We start from the raw sequence: 26,681 nt of genomic DNA, 5'->3' as shown, positions 1-26,681 counted from the left end.
AACAAGGATGCCCACTGTCTCCCTTTTTATTTATCCTGGCTCTGGAACCCTTAGCAATCCGAATCAGAGCAGCCACAGACATCAAGGGAGTGGGAATAAAAGGCAGAACCTATAAATTAGGGCTCTTTGCAGATGACCTAATGGTCACGACACAAGACCCCTTAAACACAGCAACCTCCCTAATCAGAGAACTCAACACATTTACAATGGTGTCAGGCCTACAAGTAAACTTTGCAAAGTCAGAAGCTATGTGCTTCAACACCCCTCCTCACACCCAAAAAGAACTCACTAATCTCACCAAGATAAAACTTTGCTGCACCAAGTTCAGATACCTAGGGGTAGAAATAACCAGAAACCTCAATAAGTTATATCTCCACAACTACAAGCCCTTGTGGCGCCAAATAAACAAAGACCTAAAGAGATGGAACAACACAAATTTCACTCTCTCAGACAAGATAGCCATGATCAAAATGATCACCCTCCCAAAATGAACCTACCTATTCCAAACCATCCCAATCTGGATTCCCCAAACCCAACTCCACAGATGGCAGAGAAAAACTACACTTCTCTATCTTCTCATACACAAAAACAAGAATAAGCCCCAAATACCTGCACCTCCCCACCTCAGAAAGAGGATGGGGAAACCCCAACATAGAAACATATTACATTGCCAACCAAATATGCCATATAATCCCATATATACTAGAAGATGAGACAAAACAATGGATACACCTAGAGAGGGATACAATTGAAAATACCTGCACCACAGCATACCCTCTCATGGCAAACAAACTAAGGAAAATTCCCACAACACTTAACAGGTACACACAGACCATGCTCAAAACATGGAAAACAGTAATAGACAAACCATCCCCAACCCCATCCCCACTAATTCCCATTGCGTACCACCCATTATTCCACCATGCAGCACAAAACCTCCAGATTAAAACCTGGCTAACTAAAGGCTTATATCACCTAATATTCTATAAAAATAGCAAACCTTTGTCAACACAAGAAATACAAGACAAACTAGAAGACACCCAAATGCCCTGGTTAACACACCACCAATTACATGCCCTCTTAAACAATCCAGTAGTAAAATCAGCAGCAACTAGGCCCCTGACAACCTTTGAAAACCTCCTCCTAACAACAAAGGGACACGGTAGAGGGATGGTATTGCAATATTCAAAATACTACTCCAAAATCCCACAAACTCCCTAGATGCAATCACAAAACAGTGGGAGGATGACATAGGCTATGAGATTAACCCCACTCAAGGGACCAGAATGTGGTCTAAACCCCCCTTTAAATCCATATCAACGAAAAGAAATGAACTCATTCTGAAACTCACCTACAGAAAACTAGAGCTGATGCACCCAGGAACCTCACCAAAATGCTGGAGAGGGTGCACCTCCACAGGCACATACCTCCACATGTGGTGGGAGTGCCCCAAAATCCAACTATTCTGGAAAACAACCATACGAGAAATATGTAAACTAACCAAACAAGTATTAGAAATCACCCCAGAATTGGCCTTACTAAATATCTTCCAAGACAATAATGCCCACTTACACCAAAAGAACTCATAACCCACCTACTTTCAGCATCTAGAAACTTCATAACCAGACACTGGAGAGACCTGTCAGGAGTAAGCATGGGCAAAATGAGATCTAATGGGGTTAAGTTGCGGAATGGTTAAATTGCTGTTGAGTATTAGGAGAAACTGCTCAATGGCAAAAGCAGCTGGATAATGAAATAGATACCTAGAGATGTGGTGAGCTCTCCTTTTCTGGAGGTCTTCAGGCAGAGATTGAGCATACATCTCTTGTGGGAAGCACCAGGTCTGATTCTGCTGCGTTGAGCAGGTGGTTGGATTAGATGGTTGGTCTAGAGGACCCCATCCAGCTCTATGATTCTATGAACATAGGCCAGGAATGGGGAACCTCTGACCTTCCATATGTTGTTGGACTCCAACCCTCAACACCCCCAGCTAGAATGGTCAATAGTCAGAGGCGATGGGACCGGGTAGTCCAACAACATCCAGAGGACCACAGGTTCCTCTTCTCCGTAGAGCAGTACAATGCCAAATGCTAAGCTTTGTGAAATACAGCATATTTACAGAAGTAAAATAGAATGGTCTTCAACAAACTTAATCTTCAGACTGTGTACACATTACCAGCTTAAAATGCAGCTAGGTCATTCTTTGGATCAATATGGATTGAAGTTGGCTTGGGGTGAACTGCATCAAAATGCAGTATTTCGCAATAAAAATGGTCACATGGCTAATGTTGCGCATCCACCACTTTCCAAACCAGGGATGGGATGCAGAGGAAATAGGGGTGTGTACGCACAGCAGACGTAAGAGAGAAAATGCTTTCTTTCCAAAGCATTTGCATATCTTACTGTCTTCTCGCTATGCATCTAAAAAGGAAAACAAATGAACTGCACTTCGGCTTCATCTGAAGGTACCATTCATTTTTATAATGGTTTCAGAGCCTGGGGGGAAAAACCATTAACTTAATTGTAACTTGTCTCGCCCCCTTACTTTTTCTTGTAGCAATAAGAGGACATGTGAGAAAGTTTTTTTAAGTGTCTCATTTAAGCGCTCATATCAAATCTGAGGCTGCAGCCTTCTTTTCAGTTCTGAGAACATAAGTCCCTGGAAACCCATTGTTATGTAATCTAGGTATAAGGTACCCCAACCAATCATTCTGCTATATTGCCTTGGGGAGATGATGTATTTCTGTGAAGCTGAGCCATGGAACACTTTCTGGGGTCATTTGTGTCCTCAGAAATATTGGAGGAATCTCAAACAGCGTGCACCCTTTGCCTCCATCATTGCTCAGAGATGAGTATTTAGAATGGCGCTACCCACTGTGAGAAATGTTCTCCTTCCAGTTATTAGACCTTCAGTTTCTAGTATTTTCTGTTATTTTCTTGAGCTTATAAACATTGCATGTTTGGGGGTATATGGGGTGCTAGGGGAGGGGTAGTACCTCTGATGGGGGGCACATCATGCATCTTCTGGGCTAGTTTGATCCCCTTTGATCCCCACCCTGCACTCAGCTCTCACCTGTGGGGCCTAGAAGCTGTCAGTATGTGACAGTAGCCACAGCCTGTGAAAACAGCTTCAACTGGCCACCTCAGCAGGTAAGGGTAGCCGATAGGTCTCAAACCCTCAGTGAGTTTGGAACTTGCCCTGCATTTGGCAGATTGAGCAGAAGAGACTAATAGTGGGTCCAATGGTCAAGAAGGTGGTTTGTACAGAGAAATGAGGGGCAGGTGGGGATTGTCAACCTGGGAAGGTAGTCCATCTAGGAGAAGGAGAACTCTCATCCTAAACCTCTGCTGCCTTGCAGGATATCTTCGGGAGAAGAAAAAGCTAAGGGGTAAACCCAACACAAATCCAGAGTCCCTAAGACGGTTGGATGGTGCCTTGTACACCAACTTCCAGCAACTCTTGCAGTCAGGCTGGTGCCAAATGTATTGCTCTGCTTTCCTTTGGACCACATCAGAGAGGCTGAGGGGGGTCTTGTCATCTGGGCAGCACAGGACCTCCATACACATTGCCCAGGCCAGCACCCTGGGAAGGTCACTTTGGTGCTGCTAATGCGGTGGTTTGACTTCACCCCCAGAGGCGCACTCCATTGTCTCTCAAGACAGGCAGATGCCAACAACATTTAATGTTCTGCAAATCTGATGCACCACTTTGGGGTTTTCCTAAATATTAAGCAGCTTATAAATATTTGTAAATAAAGAATGAATGATAAAGAAGCATTTGCCTCAAGGCAACCTTCCAGGAGCTGCATGCCCACAGTGGGCAGGGTCAGAGGCAGGAGTGGGCAGAACACATGGTGTACATTTCAGCTCCACATACCCTCTCTATCCAAACAAGGAACAGACTTTATCAGACAAATTCTTGCCAGGCAAAAACACTTGGGGTGGGATGCAAAGCCAGTGAGGGCTGTGGCACGGGGAGAGATCCAAGGGAGATGGAGGGCCATTTTTCTCTCCCACGTCTGAGGTTCCCTGTCTCTGAGCTAGACAGACTGTGGTTTGATTCGGTATAGGAAAACTCCCTACATCGCACCAAAGTACTGTATTCCTCTTCTGAATACCCTGTTGCTACACACCTTAGCATTTGGGAAGCCATGAAAGGCACCAGAGAAGGAGAATCTCAGGTTTCACGTCTCCTTCTGTTTCCATGGACACCGTTTTCTAAATCTGTGGTGGATGCGTTTAAATCTCCCAACCTTGTTAATTCTGCTCTAGGAGCTTCTTTGCTTAATATTTTGCACGAATGCCCTGAAATAGTTTGGCATCAGCAAAGAAAGTAAACAAAAATAGAAGATAAAGCACTTCTTCCAAATATGTTCAAGTGGGCAAGGTGGTGAAGATGAATGGGAGACACAAAAATCCTTAATAATCCTCGTGACTCTCAGAGAAGCGGTCCAGGCTAGAACTGTCTGGATAGCTCAGTTGATTAGAGCGTGGTGCTGATAATGCCAAGGTTGCAGGTTCAATCCTTGTATGGGACAGCTGCATATTCCTGTATTGCAGGGGGTTTGACCAGATGATGCTCAGGGTCCCTTCCAACTTTACAACTCAGTAATAATAATAATAATAATAATAATAATAATAATAATAATAATTTATTATTTGTACCCCACCCATCTGGCTGGGTTTCCCCAGCCACTCTGGGCGGCTTCCACAAAGACAAAAAATACACTAAGATGTCACACATTAAAAACTTCCCTGAACTTCCACAGGGCGGGCGCCACTACCGAGAAGGCCCTCTGCCCGGTTCCCTGTAGCTTTGCTTCTCTCAATGAGGGAACTGCCAGAAGGCCCTTGGCACTGGACCTCAGCGTCCGGGCAGAATGATGGGGGTGGAGACGCTCCTTCAGGTATACTGGGCCGAGGCCGTTTAGGGCTTTAAAGGTCAACACCAACACTTTGAATTGTGCTCAGAAACCTACTGGGAGCCAATGTAGGTCTTTCAAGACTGGTGTTATGTTGTCTCGGCGGCCGCCCCCAGTCACCAGTCTAGCTGCCGCATTCTGAATTAGTTGCACTTTCCGGGTCACCTTCAAAGGTAACCCCATGTAGAGCGCATTGCAGTAGTCCAAGCGGGAGATAACTAGAGCATGCACCACTCTGGTGAGACAGTCCACGGGCAGGTAGGGTCTCAGCCTGCGTACCAGCTGGATCCAGTAGACAGCTGCCCTGGATACAGAATTGACCTGCGCCTCCATAGACAGCTGTGAGTCCAAAATGACTCCCAGGCTGCGCACCTGGTCCTTCAGGGGCACTGTTACCCCATTCAGGACCAGGGAGTCCTCCACACCAGCCCGCCCCCTGTCCCCCAAAAACAGTACTTCTGTCTTGTCAGGATTCAACCCCAATCCATTAGCTGCCATCCATCCTCCAACTGCCTCCAGGCACTATGATCTAGGGCACCAGAATCTCTTCAAGCAATACGAATGCCATGAGTCTTTTGACTGCTTTACAAAAGTTGGTTGTCATCCAAATCACATCCCTTCACCTTGCTGTGGTGCAGGTCCATCCCTGGCTTTGAGCTCTATTCTTCTCATTTCCTGTCTTCTCCCTTCTGGACACAAGGTATGGTAACTCCCCCAGGTAACTAGCATTGATTGTCACTTTAGTCTAATAAAACAAATTTTGCCATGAAGGTTTTCCGCCGCTCTCACAAAAAAGCAAATAGCACAAGCCGGGAGGCCTGATAATTATTGGTCGGGGTAAATTTAACCACTTCTGTGATCCTATGAACATAAAAAGCCCTGCTTCACTATGCCAAAGACCCATCTAATCCAGAATCCTCTTCTCAGAGTGGCTAACCAAATGCCTGTGAGAAGCCTACAAGCAGGGGGGGCAAGTTGAATTAAATATTGGGTGGCAGGTAAGCCCCATGCTGCATAATCGATCAGAAGACATGGCACATGCAAACCATTTGAATGGCAATGCCCATCAACCGGGGAGGGCAGCCCCCTCAAATATTTTATTGGGGGGCAGGGTGGTGAAAGGACCTTGGCCCCTGGGAGTTGGCTCCCATGCCTGCAAGTAGCCCCTGAGAGTCTCTGCCCTCTCGCCTCTTGTGATTCCAGGCAACGGGCGTTCAAAGGCACCCTGTCTCCAACAGTGGAGAGAGAACAGAAACCGTTATAGCTAGTTGCCATGGTGAAAAGCTCTCTTCTGAAGCTAGTCTTTGCTGGGGGAGGGAGTGCTTGGATGTCAATGAGGGATTTCCTCCGAATGCAGAGCTACAGGGGATTTTCCCTCAGGGCTTCAGCAAGGGAGGAAAGGGCCAAATTTCCCTTCCATACCTGCTGCACTCCTAATAAGTACTAACTCTTGATGCTGCCTGTGTTTGGGGATGGTAGCCCGAGAGGAACTCTGCACTTTAGAGGCATTAATCCACAAACATAGTTTGGCCATTAAGTTCTTCATGGCAGAGCTCCTCTTCCCCGCTTTCCCCAGAACCTCAGCCAAGGATTAGTTCCTTGGCTCACCAGAGCATTTCCTTTTGCCCAGAGGCTTCCTGTCTGGCATCACAATCTGCCTTCCATAGCCCAGGGCTGGAGGCTCCCCGGCTGGTTCTCTCTCTGCCGGTTCTCGCTCTCTGCCAACTGGCTGCCTGTGTTTGCTTTCCTTCCTCTCCTGTCTTCCTTGCCTCGTAGCTTCCCCTGGGTTCCTTTCAAAGCCCCATCTGCTGGAGCTGTGGCGTGAGTCATCAGGACAGAGGAAGCTCCTTATATACTGTCAGATGCATTGCTCCGTCTAACTCTGCACCCTCGACACGGACTGGCAGCGGCTCCAGGATTTCGGATTGAAGCCTTCCTCAGCTCTGCCAGGAGACGCCGGGGATTGAACCTGAGACTTTCTGTATGCAAGACCACTGTTCTGCTGCAGAGCCACAGCCCTTTCTCAAAGACATCTGCTTCCACAAATAGCCTTGGGCTGTTGCCTCGCAGCTCATGCTTTGAACAGTCCTTGCATTTGCCCAGTTTGCTTTTATATCAGGGGAGCTGTGTTAGAAAGGAATTAAGCAGGCTCTGCAGTTGGAAAGCACGGGCCTGGATTGGAATAGTGGCTGTGTCCTGGCCCCTCCTCCAATTCCATTTCTTCCACACTTCCATTTACTAGTTTAAACTAGTTTATTCTCTTGTTTATTTGCCCTGATTAAGGGTAGGGTGGGAATACAGGCCCCTTCACACACACCCCTACACACCCCTTCAAACAAGATAAACAGAGACAGGGGCAACACTCGGAGATCCGCCATCACTGATCCACGTTTGGCCCTCACTCTCCATCTGAAAGCCAGCCAGGAGCATTTGGGGCATGTTAGAATGAATGGCCTTTGTCAGAATTAAACTTTCCACTCACCTTGCCAGAATTTCATGCCCACAGGAACAAGAGGGCCTGACACACTTGGTTAGATCTACTGTCCTGCAATGGTTTGTTTTGTACGCATTCGTATCTGATCGGGAGAAAACTGTCCACAGCAGATACAGTGTTTGTTTTCTGCATCGCATCGTTTATATGCAGACGGCACATTCGAAGCATCAGAGACCTCCTGCAATTTCAAAAGACCATAAACACCATTTGCAAAGAGAAGTGTTCTCTGTTAAATTCCTCTATCTCTGGCAGAAGGTGGCAAAGCCCTTCTGTTTTCTTAGACAACCTTTCTTTTACTGCTCCTGTCCCTAGAAAAAAGGGGGGGGAAGTTTAAGGAAAGTAAAAGGGATGTAGCCCAGCAGTAGAGCATCTGCTCTGCATGCAAAAGGTCCCAGGTTCTATCCCTACATCTTCAGGAAGGGCTGGGAATATCTCCAGTTTGAAACCCTGCAGAAATGCTACTAATCAGTGCAGACAACTGAGTGAGAGGAACTCATTGTGCAGGGTAATGAAAGTTAGCCAGAAACTTAGTATTCCGTGGGCAGCCATGGAAGCACATCACCACCCTGTAGGCCTGGAATGATCAGCTGGAAGTTAGCATGAACAGAGCTTTGCTCCCAAGTAAAAATGGGTGAAAAGGTGAAGGACCCCTAAACGGTTAAGTCCAGTCAAAGGCGACTATGGGGTTGTGGCGCTTCAGGTCCAGGGAGCTGGTGTTTGTCCACAGACAGCTTTCCAGGTCATGTGGCCAGGATGACTATGCCGCTTCTGGTGCAACAGTGCTCTGTGATAGAAGCCAGAGAACATGGAAATGCCGTTTACCTTCCCACCACAGCGGTACCTATTTATCTACTCGCCCTGGTGTGCTTTCGAATTGCTAGGTTAGCAGAAGCTGGGACAGAGCAACAGGAGCTCACCACCATCAAGCAGATTCGAACTGCTGACCTTCTGATCGGCAAGCCCAAGAGGCTCAGTGCTTTAGACCACAGTGCGACCCACATCCCAAGCTTTTTGCTTGCTTCAGTCCAAAAATATTTGCTTTAGCATCTATAGTACTTTCTTGCGAGAGAGAGAGAGAGGGGGGGAGGGAGAGAGAGAAGAGCCCCCCCATATCATTAAACAGCTATATTTCCTAACAAGCTCTATGATAATATGCCAAAATCCTTGGGATTTCAAGCATAAAAGCATCCTCTGAAGGCAAACCTCGTCACCATGGTGTTCCACAAGCGGTAGGAAGTTCCAAGAGCAATCTTAGTTCATTTCCCTCTGGTGACATCACCAGTAGTTTAGAGTGTATTTTGAAAAATGGGTTTTTTATGGTGCCCACAACAGTTTCTTAGACCTCCAGGTATACCCCTGGGCTCAAAAACGTTTGGGGGTCCTGCACTGCACACATGACATGGGGATGCTGTATAAAAATTAAAATAAAGCCTTCCAGTCCAGAATGTCACATCTGGAACTGCTTACCATGTGACTCATTGTCATCATCTTGAGAACCTTCCACACTCCTGCCAGATGCTCCTAAAAGTCCCACTCAGTATGGAAGTGGGTTACGTAAATTCACAACGTGGCAGCAGTCGCCCATGGGATGATGGAGATGATTTTGTCAACTTTGTAACACTGAAGTCTCTCAAAGCCACTTGCTTAATAGGTACCTGCCTCCTCAGCTGTGTCCCATGTAAATAGGCCAGGGGAGTCTAGAATATACGTCGATCAGTATCAGCTAGGTAAAAGCACACTAATTCGCCTCCATTACCAAATTTGTTCATTAAAAAATGATGAAACGGCAAGCAGAGTCGTGACAGTTTGGCACAATGTGGGTGATCAGCCTTTAGCAGCCTCCAGCTACAAATAACACTGTTCAGGAGCGCTCTCCCTTAGATGGAGAGAAGAGAGACAATCACTTTTCTGACACCTTGGAATAAAATTAGATCCCAGGATTGCAGATAAAAATAGACTGAACAAATGCACAAGAATCTGGGAACTGAGTTACTGTCTCGTTAACGAAGGATATACACAGTCGTGCCTGACAAGCGTTGTGCTCAAAAGTTGAAGGCTCAGATTTTGGGGAAGTGAAAGTCACCGGGGTGGGGGGGGAAGGGAGCACCAAAAGCCCATCACTTCCTAATGCTTAGTAAGTGTTGTCAGAACTGATAGCACTACCACAGTTCTGTGGGGCAGGTGCTGCATGCAGAATATCTGTACTGCATCCCACAGCCTTTTTGCAAGAAAACATGTTGTTCTTTTGCTAAATCAGGATAAGCAATTGTTTTAGACTGCAGTCCGAACCCCACTTACATGGGAGTAAGCCTCAATGAAATGGTTAGTATTCTGCTGTTAGTCAGTAAGAGGGTCACAACTTTGACTCCAAAGAAAGCAGGCTGTGGGGCTAAAAAGAAACATCATTTCAGACAGTGACATTCTACAGGGCAGAGAGGTGTTAATCTGGATATGGGATGACACAGAGCCTGAGGAAACTCGGTACTTTTTTTCAGGATGCATAAGGAGAGAAATGTTGCAAGCAATGTTTAAAACAGGTTCAACCAATCCAAGGGATTTCTAATAAAAGATATGCAATGGGACCAGCTTTCTCACTGCACTTTGTACCCTTCTTCTTCTTCTTCTTTGGCAATCACTCATAGTCAAGTAAGATTGCCTTCCATGAAAATGGTCTTAACAGTGAGTCCATAAGTGACGGTGGAGACCAATTCTGGATCCACATGTCCTTCCACAGTGGGGACATAGGTTTCTAGGCTGGAGTTGATCATGATAAGGGTTTGAGGTTTCTGGGTGGGAGCTGATCATGGTGAGGGTTTGCCAAACATACCTTCCTCTTAGCATGTTTCTCCCTTTCATCCTGAGTTCAAGTGTCTTCAAAACCCATGACACCTTTGGTAAAGGCTCTTCTCCAATTGGAGTGCTCACAGGCCAGTGTTTCCCAGTTGTCGGTGTTTATACTACATTTTTTTAGATTTGCCTTAAGAGAGTCTTTGTACCCATTTCATACCTGAGTGGTACATCTGCCTTGCCATTTCCTACTGCCCTCCACAACACACCCTGGTTCCATCTCTGAGTGCTATTTCTGAGAAGTAGTGAACACTGCTACAAAGAGCCATCCTTGCCCACTTAATGTTCCTTGCATTGTCTTTGCGGTTAAGAGGAGGAACTGTGGGTGTGATTCCATCTGCCTCTCCATCCCACACAGTATATCATCTGGAAAGTGCTCCAGCGTGATGGAATAGACAGAAGGAGTCGGTGAATTTAAGCCAGCTACTTCTTCTCAGCACAAATAGCCTACATCACAGGGTTGTTTCGGAGAATAAAAATCAGGTTGTATCATGTATGCAGCCCACTCTCTGGATTTGTTCTGTTTCAGATGATTCACTTTGTATTGTTCTTTTTAATTATTATTTAGAGAAAGGCCATTCATAAATACTTTAAATCCATCCATCAATCAATTAATTTCTTTGAAGGAAGAATGCACTGAAAATGTAATAACTTAATAATACACTATTTAGAATTTCAGACCTGTCAGTCACCTCACTTTACGTACACTTGGATCTCTGTTGGACTGTTATTAAGTAGGTTGAAACTGTTTATTAATTATTATGCATGTTTTAATTGTATTGAATACTGTTTTATTGATGCATTATTATGGAAACAGTTTGGAGATCAATTTGTTAAAAAGCAGTATATAAAAGCCTCGAATAAATTAAATAAGTGGTCAGGAAACACATAAAGAAAATGGTTGTCCTTCAAAAAGTTGCAGTGGTGTATTTCATTTCTGGCCATTCTTCTGGTATTAAGAAGCGACCTAGTGGAAGACATAGCTAGTTTCACATTAGTAAATTGGTATGAATGAACGTTTCAATAGGTCAAAGTAAGCACAACAAGTTCTGTGCACTATGGTATGATTTTATTTCCTATTCAAGCTATTAAACTCTAGGAAGGGAAGTTCCCTTGGTTTATCATGTACTATGGCTTTCAATATCTATTAGTATTGTTCTTCTATCTCGCCATTCAAATTTTATTTCTTTGTTTTTCCCTATGTATTTTAAAAACTCAAGGAAAATGTGTCTCTAAAAATACATTGGTATGAAGCTGTCTGCAAAAATGTTTTATTTAAATATTCATTTATGGAGATAAACAATTCAGAAGAACCACAATTATGTTATATCTGATGTTATAGAAACAAACAAAGCCTACTTGATTTAGATTAAGAGAGCAACCAAAATTGAGAATTTAGGCTATCAAAAATACCACATGTTTAACTGGTAAAATAAATAATTTGATTCTGCCGTCTAATTGGAAGCTAATTTTATTACAGAGTAAACAAGTAGCTTTGCAATCATATTTGTTTAATGTTACATTTAGTTCATTTAAGAAATACTTTGTTGGGGCACAACCCAATGTGCAGTATCACAATTTTAAAGCATGAAGTGACTTCAAAGAATTTCAGCGTGAAGCTTAATTAACAACGGAAAGCCTTGCATTCTTTACAAAACCTTTTGACCTTTGGGTGACATTTAATGACCAAAAGTGAAGGGATGACTGACTGCTTAACACTTTGCCAAAAGATCTAAAACTGTCTTGCTGTCAAAACATTTTCAGCTACTTGTTACCAGAAGCCACTACCATGATCTATCAAAGAACAAGAAACTAGAGTGAGCCACCTCAAAATATTAGTGCTATATACAAAGTTTATGAAATCTGTTGGAATTGTGCTTTGAAGTGGGAGCCAATAATTATGGTCTAAGAGACCATGCCTGTTGCCTTTGTCCATGGAGTTTTCTTGGCAGGGATACTGGAGTGGCTTGCCGGTTCCTGCTCCAGGTGGATCACGTTTGGTCAAAACTCTTCACTATGACCTGTCCATCTTGGGTGGCCCTGCACAGCATAGCTCATAGCTTCTCTGAGTTATAAAAGCCCCTTCGCCAGGGCAAGGCAGTGATCCATGAAGGGGAGGAGGAGACTCTTGAGAGTCCCATGGACTGCAAGAAGATCAAACGTATCCATTCGTAAGGAAATCAGCCCTGAGTGCTCACTGGAAGGACAGATCGTGAAGCTGAGGCTCCAATACTTTGGCCACCTCATGAGAAGAGAAGAATCCCTGGAAAAGACCCTGATGTTGGGAAAGATGGAAGGCACAAGGAGAAGGGGATGACAGAGGACGAGATGGTTGGACAGTGTTCTCGAAGCTACAAACATGAGCCTGACCAAACTGCGGGAGGCAGTTGAAGACAGGAGTGCCTGGCGTGCTCTGGTCCATGGGGTCACGAAGAGTCAGACATGTCTAAACGACTAAACGACAACAATAACAAGAGACCATGAGGATCTGGGAATAAACACAATCCTCCAAAATAAGACCAACCTAAGCAGAACCAGTGTGGTGTAATGTAGAGTATCAGATGGGGACAGTGCCAGATTTACGTATAAGCTAAACAAGCTATAGCTTAGGGCCCCACTCTCTTGGGGTGGGGCCAAAAAAAATTAAAAGGGAAAAAATGTACATTTCCAAAATATAAGATTGAAAACAACTAAAATAAAACCTACATACAGCAGCAGTGTTTTGTATTGTGTAGGCTCCTATGATGTAAGTATGGCAATAGGCCCCGCCTGCTAGCCTGCTTCCTAAAATATCACTGGTTTGCTCATTTCTATATATAGGGTGCCTACATTCTGCATGGACTGGTTGCATAGCAACATGTGCAAATGGCTTTAGATACCTATTAGGTCCATAAATTACCATATAGCTTATATTCAACACAAAAAACAGTGACAATTTGTTGTTGACAGCTGGACATATAAAGGGCCTCATTACTTTCAGTAGCTTAGGGCCTCATCAAACCTTAATCCGGCCCTGGACGGAGACTTGGGAATTTAAACCCCACTCAGCCTAACCTTGGGCCAGTCACTGCCTCTCAGCCTAACCTACCTCACAGGGTTGTTGAAGGGATTAAATGAAGAGAGGGAGAACCATGTGTGCCATCGTTAACTCCTTGGAGAAGAAGGTGGGATGAAGATACAATAAAATCTTTAAAAAAATAAGGAGTGGTATTCAAATAAGTGCTACACAGACTAGACCCACTTAAATTAACAATCATGACTAGATTAGGGCGATAAATCTCAATCAATGTTATCTGAGTAAAACTTAGTTGACTACAACCCAAGGTCTTCTGGAACCTTAAAGACTAACACAGTTTATCACAGCACAAGCCTGAACTCTAGTACATGAGACGTGGGTGGCGCTGTGGGTTAAACCACTGAGCCTAGGGCTTGCTGATCAGAAGGTGAGATCCCATTGCTCAGTCCCTGCTCCTGCCAACCTAGCAGTTTGAAAGCACATCAAAGTGCAAGTAGATAAATAGGTACTGCTGTGGTAGGAAGGTAAACGGCGTTTCCATGCGCTGCTCTGGTTCGCCAGAAGCGGCTTAGTCATGCTGGCCACATGACCCAGAAGCTGTATGCCGGCTCCCTTGGGCAGTAAAGCAAGATGAGTGCCACAACCCCAGAGTTGTCTGCGACTGGACCTAACGGTCAGGGCTCCCTTTACCTTTACCTTTACATGAGAATGTATGAGACACAAAATGTGCTAGTCTTCATTGATTTTACTGCAACAGACCAGCACAGCTATCCTTCTAGAAGTTGCTACAGTAATTAACTGGTTCTTAACATGAAAACTGTTGCTAGGCTGTCTTATGAGAAATGCTGTTTTTTAAGAAGGTGACAAATGGACAGGGCGATCGGGTGGTCTCTTGGACATTGCTCATATGTCACAGGAGCCCATCTATAGCTAAATGATGAGAATTCTGGCAATCGCACAAAAGAAGAACTCCAAGGAGCTCATCTATTAACAAGCCAGTGAGAAGTCAATTGGCCCCCATGCTTGCAGTAAAGAGTAATGGCCCTGCCATTATTTCCTTGGCTTGGGCCTCTCAGAATGTAGACTGTTTGCATTCAGTCAACACTCCCATTTTATAGGTCTGCCGAGCCAAGCACTGCTAGACATTTGAACCTTGGGCTGCCTTCTGTCTGGCTACACCCTCATCTTCTGGAGCCAAAATCTTTTTAACAACTACACAATAACAGGTAATTAGGATGAAGTCTGCTAATCCTCTCTTTTAGGCCTTGAGGCGATGTATTTAGCAGAATCAGCTGGGGTGAAGGTTGAATTGCTGTTATCAAAGCCTGAGGTCACTATGTGAAAGGCTGAACTATGGGGTCAAGGAAATGTTAACTGAATAAAGGAAAGCCCAGTCAGGTAATGTTCAGATTAAGATCACTCCATTGAGACACTGGCTGTGGTTCCCTTTCAAAACAAGTCAAATCTGTTTGATGTCTCTGGACTAGAGGAAAGTTGACCCATTCCTTAAAAACAAAAGAGCTTTCTAACACTAGCTGAGACAGTTTTCCACTCATATCTATACCCCTATCTTAGGGTCAAGTTAAGATCTTAAGTCAGTATACCAATTATACTGCACTGTTTATCGCTTGTGCAGAGGAGCTTTTGATAGCAATTACAATTAATCTCAGCGGTTTTATCCAGAGTCAATACCCAGGCACAGAATTTCCATAGAGGAAACTTCCAGACAGAGAAGCCACTCTGCCACAATTTTGATGTAAATAAAGGGAAGTGTAAAGAATTATACTGTGGTGGTTGTCGTGGAAGGCTTTGATGATATTCCAGTCAGGAAGCTAGTGGAGAAGTTTATTGTTGCTCAATAAAGGGACAACTACTCTAAATCAGGGACATCCCTGGAAAATAGGGACACTTGGAGGATCTGAGATGTATGATGAGGCCTTCCTCCCCAATGGGGACATGCCCCAGCCAGTAAGTGCTAGGAGGTAGTCTGAAGGGGGCTGCCACACTCACACATGGAGTTTTTAACACAGGGATGGGTGCCTAAGTCAGCCAAGGTTGATCTAATGCACAATCTGACAGCTACCTTAATTCAGAGCAGGGACAGCCAGCATGGTGCCCTTCAAATGCTGCTAGACTACAACAAACCCCAACATCCCTGACCGTTGGCCACGCTGCCTGAAGCTGCTGGCAGCTGAGTGTCTCCTGCCCCTTCCCACCCACAAAGCCAAGGTGCAAAGGATCCAAGACTAGTTAACTTATTTTTACACCAGAGTCAGAAAAACCCCAAAGTGCTTCTCTCCCTTCCCATCCTTAAAAATGCAACAACAAGAAATTAAATAGCTAATAGTTTGCTGCCCTTTCATGATCCTCAAAATCATCTGCCTATAGGGTTGCAGGTGGAGTAGGAACTAAGAAACACAAGTGTGGGTCATCTGGGAAGAAGGCAATATTGCTTTTAGCCCAGCTGTGTGGTACTATCTGCCATCTTTTCCATTACCTTGGTTCTTGAACTTAATCCACTCGGGAAGTCCTTTCAACTCCTGAAACCATTCGAAAACCAAGGCGTGGCTTCTGATAGGCTGCAGGAGCTTTCTGTACCCGAGCGGAAGCCGCGTCAGATTTTCAGTTTCCCGAAAACGTTCGCAAACCAGAACACTTATATCCAGGTTTGCGGCATTTGGGAGCCGATTTGTTCGGCAACTAAGCCATTCGAGAACCAAGGTATTACTGTACATCCCTGCAACTTAGCAAGCATAAATCAAACCCCTTGAAGATGCAAGAAAGTCTGTAGTTTCCAAAATTAACTCTCCAGTCCCATCTGTTGGTACCATGGCAATAGATGTTCCGGACATCCCTGGCATGTCTGTGTGGACAGCCTCTCTTATAACTGCCTCATTATTTTCTTTCAACGACTGAGTGACGTGGGTTGTGATGACACTTTAGGTGTATAAATTGAGAGAGACTATTTTCCCTAAACGAGACACAAAATTGGCACAGGCAGGTGCCAGAACACTCAGTGAAAAAAATGTCCATCATGTAACTACTCCCACATTGATCCAAAATGCCATTAAAGGAATATTAACATCTAAAGGTGGAAAGCCCTCTATGCAATACAGTACATTTGCAGGTGACAAATCACATGGTAACTGTAGGGAGGTGGGGGAGGGAACCCCAGATTTCTAAAAGAAGTCTTTTAAATAGTGAATCATAACAGTGGCAGGCGCTAAAGAAACCTGCATATCATTTTGGAAATTGGCATATGATGTCCTTCCTCAGCCAATTTCAAGTTTGCTTGGTTTTTATTTTTAACTAAAACCCATTTCTTGCTTCCTATATTTGGATTCCATGGTTTGTTACTTTCATCCAAGTTTTAGTTGCATACAAAGGGATGCAAACTAGAATTCAAAAAGGACTGAAGCTTTATTTATTTTTTTCCACCCTGCCCCCATTGTGTATCATCTATATTCGCTCCCCATTTGTGCAGATCTTCCTGCATCAGCAGCTATATGGCAGCATTAATTAATCATAGAAGCAAGTCTAAAAATATTATATATATATATATACACATATATATGATGCTAATTTGTTATTGAGCTGTACAAACCTGGCAGACAGTAGCAGAAATAAACATAGAATCTACTTTTCTGGACTCCAAAGGATACTTCTACACCTTTATTACTTATTAAATTAATGGCGCAGTCTCTTTATTTAAAAAAATATGCAATGAAGTGGATACATTGTAACACACAAGACAATAGACACAAACACATAAGTAAATGGAGTAAGCAACCATTTTCTTCAGCACAGCTATTTCTCTGATGCTTAAGACAAACAGCCATTCCATTTCCACTTCCTCTAGATGTTTCCTTTCCTTCTGCACTCCTTATATCCATCTTTCATTTCCTTTTTAGCCTAAACCCTCAGCTATTGCACATGTGCATGCGCGCGCACACACACACACACCCCTTCATGGATCCTGGCAGAAAAAGAGATGTTGTCATAGAAAGGGAAGGTGGGCCTAGCACTTCCAGTGACAAATCATGAGATATTGTATGCTTACTTTACTATAGAGACCACAAATGCAAAACACGATCCTGGAAGAACAGTAAAAGATCCCATCAAAGATGGTGTGACCCACTCTGGGAAACTGGGAATTAACTGGCAGAGGATGAATAGGACCCAGCTGAACAGCTAAAGAAAGACAGCGAGTAGCCACTCCAAGATAATTGAGCCCCAGTCTAATACAGTGGTACCTTGGGTTAAGTACTTAATTTGTTCCGGAGGTCCATTCTTAACCTGAAACAGTTCTTAACCTGAAGCACCACTTTAGCTAATGGGGCCTCCCGCTGCCGCCACACCGCCGCTGCACAATTTCTGTTCTCATCCTGAAGCAAAGTTCTTAACCCAAGGTACTATTTCTGGGTTGGCGGCGTCTGTAATCTGAAGCGTCTATAACCTGAGGTACCACTGTAGTGTCAAATCTTCTCAGTTATTCTCCTTCATTTGTTCCTTCTGTATGCTACCTCACTGCAAAGCAGCAGTTACTGAAGATCTTTATTTATTAAATTTATATCCCACACTTCCTCCCAAAGGAACCAGGGTGGCAAACACACAAGAGATAAAACTATTAAGACTTCATTAAAACATCATTGAAAAAAATTCCAGTGCAGATGCAAATCTTGCAGTTGAAACAGAGCTTGCCCCTGTGGAATCTACTTTGCCTCCCTGTTTTCCATCACTTTTTATTTCCCCCCCAATTGCTGCCTTTTGTTTTTTAAGAGTGTGGGGTTCTGGGAAAGGAAGCAAAAACCACTAAAACTATCTGTTCTGTTTTCGTCGTCAGCATGAATCTGGATGGGACTACCCAAAACGCACAACTTAGTCTTCAAAATGAATTTTTTAACAGTAATTCAAATGGCGTGATTAACGGAGACTGCAGCAGGGAGTGGAAGTGAGGAGTAGAAGTAAGTCTGTTCTTACATAATAATTGTAAACCCATCAATGCTGACACACACATGGACATACTGTATATAGGTCTATGCACACACAAAAGAGAGAGAAACGGGAGATGTTTTTAACAGACTGAAACCAGCATGGATTTCTTTAACAGTCATGCTTTTGGCCCCATGAACAAGGTCTTCACCCCAGTCTCCTGCTGCAAATAAACAGACCTCCCATCTAGTATCATTTTTTTTGTCATTATATCTCCAATATCTGCATGCTGGATAACTCAGCCAGCTGGAGAATACTTTGTCTTGACTCCTACGGAACTGACACAGTTGTGAAATAAATTAGCCTTATTTCCCCTCCCAAATATAGACCTGAAATTCTTGCTTCCTGTGCTCCAGTGGGGTTTCTCCCTCTTCTAAACATACCCTTCATTCTCTTGTTACACATTATTATGAATTATGGGAACATGTGTCGGGCACATGTCTCTAGACACACAGGCGACTGCTGTAGACGACGGCAGGCTTAATGCACAAACCTGCTACCTTGGTGGCTTCCCTCCCCACCCCACACCCCCTGCTCCTGAGGGTTGAAGAAAGACCAGAGCTGTCTTTCCCGTTGGTCTTAGTGGTTCGTAGCACCAGGGCGCTGGCTTCTCAGGGGCGCCCTAGTGATTGGGGGAGCTGTGCATCTTTGCTGGCAGCCTCCCCTTTCCTTGCATGCCTGCCAGCTGCGCCCCCACCAACTATATGGCTGGCGGGCATGCAGCTTCCTTCCCAAGCAACCGCAGGAGGAGAGCGATCCCCACAGAGGCTTAGGATGGAAGCTGCTTCCCTCCCAAGCCTCTGCATCTGCCAAAGACGGCCCTGCTCCCGGTCATTGTCCTCCTCCTACTTCCTGGCGAAAGGCCTTCCTGGGTTGCCTTCTTGGGCGCCCTGACACCGGAAAGCATGTCCGCCAGCACATTTTCCTGCTTGCTCACCACCACCACTCTGGGGATTGGGGCTGTGGGGGAGGCAGCGGACATTTTCCACCACCCCCTCCCTTGTTTTGGAGTTGCGGGGGAGGGAGCGCCGGAAGGATCTTTGCACCACGGCGCTGGATATGCTGAGAAAGACAATTCTCCATTGGCTGTCTACGTAGCCAAGCTCGTCAGCACAAGGACAGTTTCCTTTATGCCTTTTCCAGCTACAGTAGTACCTCAGGTTAAGTACTTAATTCGTTCCGGAGGTCTATTCTTAACCTGAAACTGTTCTTAACCTGAAGCACCACTTTAGCTAGTGGGGCCTCCTGCTGCCGCCGCACTGCCAGAGCACAATTTCTGTTCTCATCCTGAAGCAAAGTTCTTAACCCAAGGTACTATTTCTGGGTTAGAGGAGTCTGTAACCTGAAGCGTATGTAACCCAAGGTACCGCTGTACAAGAAATGTGCTGCACAAATGGAGATCTGGTTCAGATGAAGCAAGGAGCATTCTTGTGCCCCTTTGCCGCTTATACCTGTAGTCACCTCCTTTATCCTTTGGTACTGATGCCCACCTGCAGAGCGGCTCTGTTAATATTGCCTACTTCAGTGCCCTCTCCTTTTTATGATGATTTGTGCTCATGATGGTATTGGGACTAATAATAATAATAATAATAATAATAATAATAATAATAATAATAATATTTATGCCCCAGCCACTCTGGGCAGCTCCCAACAGAATATTAAAAACACAATAAAACATCAAACATTAAAAACTTCTCTAAACAGGGCTGCCCTCAGATGTCTTCTAAAAGTCAGACAGTTTTTTATTTCCTTGCCATCTGATGGGATGGTTATCAAACCATCAAATTTTAGCACACGGGGGGGCACCTAAATTGTATAATTTGGCGTCTCAAGGATTGGTATTACTAATTGTATTATAATTTGGCATTGTTATAATGAGGCTATTATTGGATTGTTGTAATTGAAAACTAATAGAAAATATCATCAAGACACCTGATGGGAGGGCATTCCACAGGGCAGGTGCCACTACCAAGAAGGCCCTCTTGCATCTGCAAAAGTATATGAATACTCATATTGCTTGGTTTCCAATCAGTGCATGCCCCCCCCCCCCCGTACCTTGCTGCTGAAATCCTATAGGTTTTTACCCGTAAATGTTCCAGGGTGTTTCTTTCCCATGGTTGTTGTGCTATAGCGCAAGAGAGGGCAATAGTGCAACAACACTGGAAAAGCATTACAGAATGGCTAAGAACTCAGAACGCTGTGTCAACGGTCCAGTCTAAACCCACCATGGATGCACTATTGATGCGTCGATGACATATTGCAGAAATAAAAACCCCGTTTGTAGAAGCAACTGTATGGCAGGTTGTATTTTTGTATGTATGTGGGAATAAAGGGCCCTATTGTGAGCCTTATGGAATGTGCAGAGACATTTGGGAGGGGGTGGGAAGCAGAGAGATGACATTGTAGGTATTGAAAGGGGATGGGGTGCTCAGAGTGAGAAGATTATTATTATTATTATTATTATTATTATTATTATTATACCTCATCCATTGGGCTGAGTTGCCCCAGCCACTCTGAGTGGCTTCCAACACATATAAAAACATAATATAACATCAAACAATAAAAACTTCCCAATACAGGGCTGCCTTCAGATGTCTTCTAAAAGTTGTGTCCTTCTTTATCTCCTTGACATCTGGAATGCAGTGCTTGGAGGTAATAAAACTTCTAACTTTCTTAAGAGATCCAAATACCCATATACAAATAAGTCAGCCAAATTGTCATAGCGTTTGCAAAAGAGTGGCTTCAAAATGCAAATGAGTATTCGGAGTCAGTCTAGGAAGGCAGATCCTTTGCTCTGATCAGAGAAACAGAGAAGATTTTCCTCTTTAAATAAATCTTTGAAATGTTTAAAGAGATATTCAGTTCTCTCTCCCCCCCCCCCCCCCGCCCCTGCTTCTCCTATCTTCTTGTTGCAGCTGGGATGCACACCAATTAACACGGAGAGATGACTTAATGAAAGGATCCTCCCCGTCCCCTTCCAGTTTCCAGCTGAAGACTCCACCTCCTCGCAACTTGTGGGGCTTTTGCTTCAAGTCCAGATAATTTATGACTCCATCTTTCAAATGATTTTATCAGCTGCTTCAGCAGCTGCCAAAAGAAAGACCAACATACATCACAGACCTCACTCTTAACTCCATCAAAAAAAAACCCTGAAGGAAATGACATTTGGCAAGGAGAGGGGGATGGGAGAGGACAGGATAGTTAACCTCCAACTGGGTGTGATAAATGGCAAGGAGGAATGGCTTTCCTGGTTAGCTGTGTCCTAAAATCAAACAGGTTGTGTCCTACAAGAATGCACTCCCCCCAACACACACATATAACATCCTGTAAAGATGGTAAGTTCTTCATCTCCTTGTCTGCATGCCCCACCCCATCGCACACATTATTTATTTATTTATTTATTTATTTATTTACCTACCTACCTACCTACCTACCTACCTCTTAATTGCCAAAATGGCTTCTAGGTGGTTTACAAGTAAAAGAAAAGTTAAAGGTAAGGTAAAGGACGGTTAAGTCCAGTCAAAGGTGACTATGGGGTTGCAGCGCTCATCTCACTTCAGGCCGAGGGAACCAGCGTTTGTCCACAGACAACTTTCCGGGTCATGTGGCCAGCATGACTAAACTACTTCTGGCGCAACAGAGCACCATGACAGAAACCAGAGCACACAGAAACGCCATTTACCTTCCAGCTGCAATGGTACCTATTTATCTACTCACGCTGGTGTGCTTTCAAACTGCTAAGTTGGCAGAAGCTGAGACGGATCAATGGGAGCTCACCCTGTCACAGGGATTCAAACTGCTGACCTTCAGATCGGCAAGCCCAAGAGGCTCAGTGGTTTAGACCACAGTGGTACCCGGGCCTATATCTATATCTACAAATGAATGAGTTGCAAAATACCAGTTTCATTTCCCCCCTCCCCATTTCTGTTTTATGTAAGAGGAAGGGAAAAGGAAACTCTTGTGACTAGGGGACTTTTGAAGTACAACTTGCAAACAGGATTCATTCTATTTCCGCAGGTGACCAAAAACCGCCACCTTTTAAAAAGATGGTTTTAACATGGTCTTTTTAAAAGATGGCTTAAGGTTTTGTATGCTTCTGTTCTTGCTAGCACCCACCTCAAATAAAATAACTGCTCTAAGGTGGGCAGCTGGAGGCTTCAGTTATGTAACATGAATAAGGCACCTACTCAAGACTCTGTGGGTAGCACATTTGGCTGTGGCTGTGAATGCAAACCATTTTGCAGGCACCAGGCTCATAAAAATAGTACTTTTATCACACTTATATGCCACCTTTCATCCAAGGAGTTCAAGAGAGTAGGTGCACATGGTTTGCTCTTCCCATTTAATCCTCACAACAACCCTGTGAGGAAGGTTAGACCTAGAAATGATTAACCCTACATACACACACAGACAGACAGACAGAGAGAGAGAGAGAGAGAGAGAGAGAGGAGTTCCCTCATTGGAAGAAGTAAGGTTACAGGGAACCAGACAGAGGGCCTCCTCAGTAGTGGCACCCACCCTGTGGAACACCCTCCCTTCAGATGTGAAGGAAATAAGTAGCTATCCTATCTTTAAAAGACATCTGAAGGCAGCCCTGTTCAGGGAAGTTTTTAATATTTAATGCTGTATTGTTCTTAATACTTGATTGGGAGCTGCCCAGAGTGGCTGGGGAAACTCAGCCAGATGGGTGGGTGGGGTATAAATAATATATTATTATTATTATTATTATTATTATTATTATTATTATTATTATTATTATTTGAACTTTGATCTCCCCAGTCCTACACTGTCACTTTAACCACTATCCTTTACTATCTCTCTTTTTGCATACAGTAAAAAACCACAATCCAGTCACATTTCCCTATGCCAGAGGTAAAGAGTCTCCATCTCAGTAGCTGAGTATGGCCCTCCAGGCTGCTCTGTTTGGCCCTCAAGACTTTCCCCATCCCATACCTCCATCTGCCCAAGACATAACCTTCCCTGATCTGGCTCCACACACATACACACACACACACACACCAAGTGTGTTGCTGCCTGGAATGTGGCTTAAGTTGTGTTAGTGATTCTTTCTTGCCTGGATGGAAGATGAAGAGGTCTTTACTATGTGTGTACATAGCATATCCTGACTCTTCCGGTTGAAATGTAGCCTACCCCTGTACCAAGGTCAATGTCTCCCCCCACCACTGGAATATGGCTCCTGGAAAGTTTTCCACAAAGGAATGCAGCCCTCAGACTGAGATGGGTTTCTGCAGCCGTGCCCCAGTTGAGTTTTGCCACCCTTGCTAGCAACTGGAGAGACTCGAGTCCCATTGCTTCCCTTGCCAGAGAGAGACAACAACAGGCCTTCGCTGTAAGTCAAGCAGAAACTCTTCCAGTGCTGTGAATCTATGATGAAATGCAAAGGTTTTGCAGTGAATTCCCCCCTCCTTTATTTTAAAAGGAGGGGGGCGGGCAGGGCGGCAAAGGGGGCAGGAGGAGGGAAAAAGGAAGCCCTACACTTTGCTGAATGGGAGCGGCTCAAATTATGCTCAGCTGGTTTAGTTCACACTGTGACCCTGCCTGGCTTCCTGCTATTCAGATGTGTGACTTCCCCTTTGTGGTAATAGCCTGTGGCACTGAGCCAGGGAACGTTATTAATTTCAGAAGTGGCCTGACAGCAAACCCACAGCGAAGCGAGAGGAAGTGGCAGGGAGGCCATCTGTTGGTTTCGGCAGAACAGTAGGAGCCCGGCTCCGTAGGCTGAATGAGGAAAGCAGATTAATAATCCACAAAGAGGAAACTGCCTAAAATTATCCACAAACCTTTTTTTTAAAAAAGGGGAAAAAGAAAGATCACTTGAGCTGCAGCTGGACAGGAAATTGTTAGGGCTGCTTGCACTTTTCTGCTTTGAACGACACAGAACAGGGAAGGCCGAGAACAGTTCAAGGCTGGCTTATAGGCAACAAAGCAGGTCTCTCTGTAACTCACCTCTGTTTATAGGCACTCATTCAAGGCTCAGCAAAGTTGCCCCCCCACCCCCACATTCCACTGCTATGTTTTGTTTTGCATTCCCAACCTTACAATCGCCCATCTTTGCGTGGGTCAGAATTTCCCCTGATTCTGGAAGCTTCCAAGCAACCTGTTTATTGAGGCTTTTGAAGGGTGCTGCCTTATTTCTGTGGTTCCCAAACATTTTCAGTCTGCCGCCCCCTTGGCTCCATAAATTCATAGTCACCCCACCCTTCTCTACCCTCTGAAAAGCATCATTCAGAACTGTGGTTCTCACAACCCACTAAAGAAGGACAAAAACCAGGAAATATTGCATGGAAAGTATTTTTTGACGCATTCTGTCTAACGAAAACATAAGGGCAAAGGAAATTGATAGTGCAAAATATTTATCTAGAACTAGTTACCAAAGATGCACAATCCGTTAGTACAGCAGTGAATTCGCAACAGAATAAATAGCTGTTACCCAAAATTGGCTGTCCTGTGACAGCTCTGAATTGTAAATACAAACAAACGGGACCAAAGGAAATAGCTCTGAAAGTGATAAGAGCAGTAAAACTTTAAAGGTCTGGTCCATTTCGGGGGCCTAATCCAGCCCGCCGGTTGGTTTATTTTGTCCCCTGTGGCAGTTTATTTCCTGGGGTAAAATCCTAAACGTCAATCCTAAACTCAACAACTTTGGGGTAAAATCATAAAAAAATCTGAACAACTTCAGTCCTACAAAAAGGTTAACAACTTTGGTTGACCCTTTGATCAGCCCTCATGTCTCTTCACTTCATCAAATCCAGCCCTCTTTGAAAAAAGTTTGGACACCACTGCTAGGCAGTGGCTTGGTCAATCATAAATCAAAGATCAGCACTCTTGGAGGGGCTAATCTCCAGTGCCCCCCTAATGCCTGTTTGTTCCTTAGCAACCCACCCACCCCCCGGTAATCCCACACTGCAGGGAGTAGTACCACCCATTTTGTGAACCACTGAACATCCTTCCTCATGGGTTTATAGGGAGATTAGACCAATACTGTACCAAACGCCACCCCACACTTTCCAGTGCATTTCTCTGTCCCTATTCGTCTGGCAAAAAGTCTGTGATCTTTTGGGAAATTGGGTTTCTTGCCCAAGGCTTTCCAACCCACAATCATTGTGCAACCCTGAAAAACAGTGGCTGTCTCACAGCACCCTATGAATGAGGAAGCAGCCAGCTCCTCCTTTGCCGGGCTACACATGAACCTTGGCTGAAATAAACAGGAAGCGGCAGTGTGCAGCATTTTGGTTTCTGCCGTGTGATTTGTTCCCCCTTCCTTTGAAAGAGAGTCATCTGGAGGCTTTTAGGGAAGGGACAGCGCTGTTCACACACTGGTTGCACGAAAATTGCTTCGCTCACCTCCCAGCCTTGCTTTCTCTGTGCAGCTCCAGCCCATGGGTTACCCAATGGCACAATCAGCTGGCCACGCAAGAACAGGGCATTTCATTTGTGGAATGCTCTCCCCAGGGAAACACACCTGGTGCCCTCTTGGTCAGTTTGTAGGCACCAGGCTAAGGCATTATTATCTACCCAGGCCTTCCATAGTTAAGCTAATCTCTATTCACTTTTCAGGGGGTGAGGTAGGACTTGTTCTTTGTATTGTGTTTTTCGATGAACTTCCTTAAATCTACAGTGGGCATTATTAAATAGGCACAGGTAGACCTGCAACAAAATTTTGCAGTTCAGAGTACTTCCTTTTCAAGAAGTTTTCTACTATACAGTGGTACCTCAGGTTACAGACGCTTCAGGTTACAGACTCTGCTAACCCAGAAATAGTACCTCAGGTTAAGAACTTTGCTTCAGGATGAACAGAAATCGCACGATGGTGGCGCGGCAGCGGCGAGGCGGCAATGGGAGGCCCCATTAGCTAAAGTGGTGTCTCAGGTTAAGAACAGTTTCAGATTAAGGACGGACCCCTGGAACGAATTAAGTTCTTAATCCGAGGTACCACTGTATTCCATTGTAGTGCTCCAGCCCAGGTTTTCCATTTTCCTCCCTAACAGTCAGTAATCATGCTATGGGCAATGAGCATGGTCAGTCAGTCTTGGCCAACGCAGGCAATGTGAGCCTAGGAATACAAGACACATGCCAAGTCATACTGGGTGCTGAAACTGGAATCCACCAAAGAATAATCCACTCTGCTGCATAAACTAAGCAGAGCACTTTTAATGTGTTCAAGAAGTGCTTCACATACATTATCTTGCTATAATCATTACCACAGCTATAATCATTTTTGTGTGTGGAGGGAGACAAGATTAGGGATGTTTGATACCAGTTTGATACTCTTTTTGCAATTGGTCTTCAGAGAAAGACCCTCTAGGGTACGAATGAAAGGTCCTATTAGCCTAGCGGTAAAGGGAACTGGATGAACACAGAAGACCAGGCTAAAATCTTAGTTCAGATA

This window comes from Podarcis gaigeae (genome assembly GCF_964106915.1).
Source record: "Podarcis gaigeae genome assembly, chromosome: 10".
NCBI classification, from domain to species: domain Eukaryota; kingdom Metazoa; phylum Chordata; class Lepidosauria; order Squamata; family Lacertidae; genus Podarcis; species Podarcis gaigeae.
The sequence above is the reverse complement of the archived record's forward strand: the minus strand, read 5'-3'. Positions refer to the sequence as shown.